Source organism: Ovis aries, chromosome 15 (genome assembly GCF_016772045.2).
Source record: "Ovis aries strain OAR_USU_Benz2616 breed Rambouillet chromosome 15, ARS-UI_Ramb_v3.0, whole genome shotgun sequence".
In the NCBI taxonomy this organism is placed as follows: Eukaryota; Metazoa; Chordata; class Mammalia; order Artiodactyla; family Bovidae; genus Ovis; species Ovis aries.
The window spans coordinates 10692047-10698583 of NC_056068.1; positions in this window are offsets into that span (position 1 = coordinate 10692047).

Below are 6537 nucleotides of genomic sequence, written 5' to 3' on the forward strand. Positions count from 1 at the left end.
TTGTATTTAGAAATGTAGGAAAAAGGAAATGAAGATGTCTGTGTCAAAACATGAATAAAATTTTACTTAAAACGTATTTCTCAATACAGTAACTCTTTTAGCAACTTATTTTTATGTCTAAATACAACGAAATTTCAACTCTGTCTTTAAGTGGAAATTTTTAAGATTTTGACAGGACAGAGTCAATCTACCAAGACCCTTGAGGACTAGAATTACCAAGTTCCTGAAATTAACTAACATTTTTTAAAAACTTACTACTTTGAGAAATGATCCTTTATTCCTGCAATAGAACTGATTTTATTTTTTTTTAAATTTTATTTTTACTTTATTTTGCTTTACAATACTGTATTGGTTTTTGCCATACATTGACATGAATCAGCCATGGGTGTACATGAGTTCCCAATCCTGAACCCCCCCCCTCACTTCCCACCCCATATCATCTCTCTGGATCATCCCCGTGCACCAGCCCCAAGCATCCTATATCCTGTATCGAACATAGACTGGTGATTCGTTTCTTACATGATAGTATACATGTTTCAATGCCGTTCTCCCAAATCATCCCACCCTCGCCCTCTCCCTCACAGCCCAAAAGTCCGTTCTAAACATCTGTGTCTCTTTTGCTGTCTCGCATGCAGTTATCATTATCATCTTTCTAAATTCCATATATATATATATTAGTATACTGTATTGGTGTTTTTCTTTCTGGCTTACTTCACTCTGTATAATAGGCTCCAGTTTCATCCACCTCATTAGAATGGATTAAAATGTATTCTTTTTAATGGCTGAGTAATACTCCATTGTGTATATGTACCACAATTTTCTTATCCATTCATCTGCTGATGGACATCTAGGTTGTTTCCATGTCCTGGCTATTATAAACAGTGCTTCGATGAACATTGGGGTACATGTGTCTCTTTCAATTCTGGTTTCCTCGGTGTGTATGCCCAGCAGTGCGATTGCTGGATCATAAGGTAGTTCTATTTGCAATTTTTTAAGGAATCTCCACACTGTTCTCCATAGTGGCTGTACTAGTTTGCATTCCCACCAACAGTGTAAGAGGGTTCCCTTTCCTCCACACCCTCTCCAGTATTTATTGCTTGTAAATTTTTGGATCGCTGCCACTCTAACTGGTGTGAAATGGTACCTCATTGTGGTTTTGATTTGCATTTCTCTGATATTGAGTGATGTTAAGCATCTTTTCGTGTATTTGTTCGCCATCCGTATGTCTTCTTTGGAGAAATGTCTATTTAGTTCTTTGGCCCTTTTTTTGATTGGGTCGTTTAAGCACTCTCTGATATAAATCACAGCAGGATCCTCTATTATCCACCTCTCAGAATACTGGAAATAAAAGCAAAAATAAACAAATGGGAGCTAATTAAAATTAAAAGTTTCTGCACAACAAAGGAAACTATAAGTAAGGTGAAAAGACAGCCTTCTGCATCAGAGAAAATAATAGCAAATGAAGCAACTGACAAAAAACTAATCTCAAAAATATACCAGCAACTTATGCAGCTCAATTCCAGAAAAATAGAACTGATTTTAATGTCATTCTATACATTGAAGATATTGTGTGTCTTCATTGTATGTAATGACATATGTAATATAAATATATAATATAATAGATATTAGATAATATATAATACAGTATGATACATTATATAATGTTTTATATATATATATATATACACATATATGTATATATATATAAAAGACCTGAGTTTCATTTGTGAAAAATAAGCAACAAATACAATATATTTGACCACAAGGTTTAGGAAACATTTGGCCACACAAGAAAACAAAACAAAAAACAGCTCCTGTAATGCTATTATAAAGAATTCAGATTCAATTCTAAATCTCCATTTTTTTTAAGTGTGCAAAATGTCCTATGAATAAATAGTCTATGTTATCAATATAGCACTTCATGCATTTGTGCTACTTTTCAATTTCTACATAATAAGCTACTAATAGATAGCAAAACCTGGTGGAATTTCTTATTTTACTCCTTTATCTAGCCTTTTTAGACAGTACTCAAATTTGAAAGTGACATTGCATGACCTGGGGATCTTGTAAATATCCAAATTCTGATTTAATCCTCTGGAATATTGTATGAGATTTTGCATTGCTAATAAGCTCCCAAGTGATGCCATTGTTCTGTGTCATGAGACACACTTTGGATAGAAATGAGTTAAAGAACTGAGTAGCTCTGAGCAGCTGATGGGGAGAAAGACAAGCATCTCTTCTTAAACCCAAAGGGGAGGATAAATCCTAATCCAGTTTTACAGTGGAATATGCAGCTGTACTTGGCTCTAAGAATCACAAGACTTATATGAAAACTTTTTATTTATTTATTTATTCATTCATTATCTGTTTTTCCCTAACACATTATCCCAAACTTTAGTGGGTAAAAGCAATAAACATTTACTACCACACAGTGTCTGAGATTTGGAAATATTAAGAAACAGTACAGTTCATTAGTTCTGGCTCAAGAGCTCTCTGAAGGAGTTGTGGTCTGGATAGCTAGTCGTCTGAAGGGTTCCCTGGAGCTGGGGGATCTGCATCTAAAGCTCTGCATCCACTCACATGGATTGCAAAAATCCTTTTTGCCTCATCATGTAGACTTATCTGTGTGGGTGTCTTCACAACATGAAACTAGCTTTCCCCAGAGAAGGCAATACAAAAGAAAACATGATATCTTCTGACTTAGGCTAAGTCACACATCATCGTTTCCACAATATCCTATTGGTGCCATAGGTCAACCCTACCCAGTGTTGAAAGGAACTACAGTGATACTCAGTTTCAGAACTGACACATTTTTGTCAATAACAATAACATAACAAATAATTATTTGTTATGAGAGACTGATCCCTTGTATGACGCTTAGCATTATTCTGTCTCTAAGCAATACAGTAGTAGCCCCTCCCCCAATGAGATAACCACATTTGTTTCCATATATTTCTAAATGCTCCCCAGTGGCTAGGAAGACAGAAATAACCTATGAGTTACTGGACTATACAACAATTTAGATTACAGGAAGTGGAGATCTTTATTGAACACTCGAAGATGGAGGCCATCTCATTTTATAAAGCAAAGAAAGAAACCTTGTTTCATTTCTTGATAAATGTAAAGGATTCCTTAAACACTGAATTCTACTATTACTTACACAATGAATTTGTTGCATACCTAGATTTAATGATTAATTATAAAAATTAATTTTAGTCTGAATAAGTAAGGTATGCTTTGAATAAGTAAAGCATTGTTACCAATGCTTTGGTTATTACTCAGAAGGAACTCAATAATTTTCATATGAAATGCTTAGCAAAAATCCATTTGTAATGCTTTATGTATTGTGTGTTTTATTACTGAATTCAAAAGGCCAGACCATGCACTAAGAACTGCAATAATAACTGACAGAAACACACAGACACATATACGTCTTCAGTGAGCTTGTGCCCAGATAGAATAACATAGCTTCCTTTGCATTTAAACATAAATTAGACTGACTTAGAGTCATATTTGTGGCAAATTTTGTCAACTACAAATTTTGAGGATTGCTGACATGGTAAAGTGAGATTCAAAATATTTTTCTTGCTTAAGGCATTCCTTAATATATGAGATAAAAATATTGTTAATGTCTCTAGAGGGTTTAATACAGTGCTGGGCAAAGAGGACAGCCTCGGTACAAAGGTATTAATTTCACAATTTATTACCTCTTTTTGTCCAAAAGGTCCTCAGAGCTAATGCCTGGCTACAATTCTTCCAAGATGACTTCTGCAAACTGCTCAGTATCATCTTTGAGATCCAACATTTGGAATTATTCGACAATGAAACTATATCTCTCTCAAAATCATGCATCTATATGTCTTGATCCATATCTCCTTGATGATATTACCATTTATTTGAGAGTAGAGCTTATATTTGATGCCTTTTTTTTTTTTTTTTTTTTTTAGTTTTGAAGGTTTTCTAAACACTTATTAGCTGGTGTTCTCAATCAATTTGTCATTGTAGACATGCTGTAGTGTAGTGAAGTCATAAACACAAACTCTGAAAATAGACCCCTGTGTTTGTATTATAACCTTCATTTCCCATCTGTTTGAGCTTGAGGGAGGCATTATGACGTTTGTACTGAATGTTCCCTTTGTGTGAAAAGTGCTTCCACTAGACATTCACATAGCAAGTTCTCTGACTTCCTTATAGTCTTTGACAAAAGGTCATCTGCTTAATAAATCCATTCAGTTCAGTTCAGTTGCTCAGTCGTGTCAGACTCTTTGCGACACCATGAATCGCAGCACGCCAGGCCTCCCTGTCCATCACCATCTCCCGGAGTTCACTCACACTCACTTCCATCGAGTCTGTGATGCCATCCAGCCATCTCATCCTCTGTCGTCCCCCTCTCCTCCTGCCCTTATCCCTCCCAGCATCAGACTTTTCCAGTGAGTCAACACTTCGCATAAGGTGGCCAAAGTATTGGAGTTTCAGCTTTAGCATCATTCCTTCCAAAGAAATCCCAGGGCTGATCTCCTTCAGAATGGACTGGTTGGATCTCCTTGCAGTCCAAGGGACTCTCAAGAGTCTTCTCCAACACCACAGTTCAAAAGCATCAATTCTTTGGTGCTCAGCCTTCTTCACAGTCCAACTCTCACATCCATACATGATCACAGGAAAAACCATAGCCTTGACTAGATGGATCTTTGTTGGCAAAGTAATGTCTTTGCTATTCAGTATGCTATCTAGGTTGGTTATAATTTTTCTTCCAAGGAGTAAGTCTCTTTTAATTTCATGGCTGCAATCACCATCTGCAGTGATTTTGGAGCCCCCATAAGTAAAGTCTGACACTGTTTCCACTGTTTCCCCATCTATTTCCCATGAAGTGATGAGACCGGATGCCATGATCTTCATTTTCTGAATGTTGATCTTTTTAATTCAACTTTTTCACTCTCCACTTTCACTTTCATCAAGAGGCTTTTTAGTTCCTCTTCACTTTCTGCCATAAGGGTGGTGTCATCTGCATATCTGAGGTTATTGATATTTCTCCCAGCAATCTTGATTCCAGCTTGTGTTTCTTCCTTTAGAACATTTTATTTTAATTGCAGCCACTCATCTTCCCTTTTCCAGTTTACTAACCAAGTACTGAATCTTCAATTTTATTATTTTTACTTATTATTTTTTTTATTTTTGATAGTATTTGAGTGGATGTGATAGTCACTCAGTCATGTCCAACTCTTTGTGATATCATGATGCTCCTCTGTTCATGGAATTCTCCAGGCAAGAATCTTTAGTGGGTTGTCATTTGCTTCTCCAAGGGATATTCCTGACCAAGGACTCGAGCCTGGGTCTCCTGCATTGCAGGCAGATTCTTTACCATCTCAGTGAGCAGGAAAACCCTTGGTAGCATTTATTACCTATCATACCATATCATTTTCTAATTTTTATGATTACAGACTATTGTCCTTTAACCATTCTAGAATGTTCAGTTCAGTTGCTCAGTCATGACTGACTCTGCAATACCATGGACAGCAGCATGCCAGGCTTCCCTGTCCATCACCAATTCCCAGAGCTTACTCAAACTCATGTCTATCAAGTTGGTGATGCCATCCAAGCAACTCATCCTCTGTCATCCCTTCTTCTCCTGCTTTCAATCCTTCCCAGCATTAGGGTCTTTTCCAGTGAGTCAGTTCTTCACATTAATTTGCCAAATTATTGGAATTTCAGCTTCAGCACCAGTCCTTTCAATGATTATTCAAGACTCATTTCCTTTAGAATTGACTGGTTGGATCACCTTGCAGTCCAAGACTTTCAAGAGTCTTTTCCAACATCACAGTTCAAAAGGATCAATTTTTCTGTGCTCAGCTTTCTTTGTAGTCTAACTCTCACATCCATATATGACTACTGGAAAAATCATAACTTTGACTAGATGGACCTTTGTTGGCAATGTCTCTTCTTTTTAATATGCTGTCTTGGTTGGTCATAGCCTTTCTTCCAAGGAGCAAGCATCTTTTAATTTCATGGCTGCAGTCACCATCTGCAGTGATTTTCGAGCACAGAGAAATAAAGACTGTCACTGTTTCCATTGTTTCCCAATCTGTTTGCCACGATGTGATGGGACCAGATGCCATGGTCTTCGTTTTTTGAATGTAGAGTTTTAAACCAGCTTTTTCACTCTCTTTCACTTTCAGCAAGAGGTTCTTTAGTTCTTCACTTTCTGCCATAAGGCTGGTGTCATCTGCATATCTGAGGTTTATTGATGTTTCTCCCGGAAATCTTGATTCCAGCTTGTGTTTCATCGATGCCAGCATTTCACATGTTCTACTCTACATAAAAATTAAATAATCAGGGTGACAATATATATTCTTGACGTACTCCTTTCCTGTTTTGGAACCAGTCCGTTGTTCCATGTCCAGTTGTAACTGTTGCTTCTTGACCTGCATATGGATATCGCAGGAGACAGTTCAGGTGTTCTGGTATTCTCATCTCTTTAAGAATGTTCCAGTTTGTTGTGATCTACACAATCAGTGTGGAATTCTAGAAGGTAAGAACTTT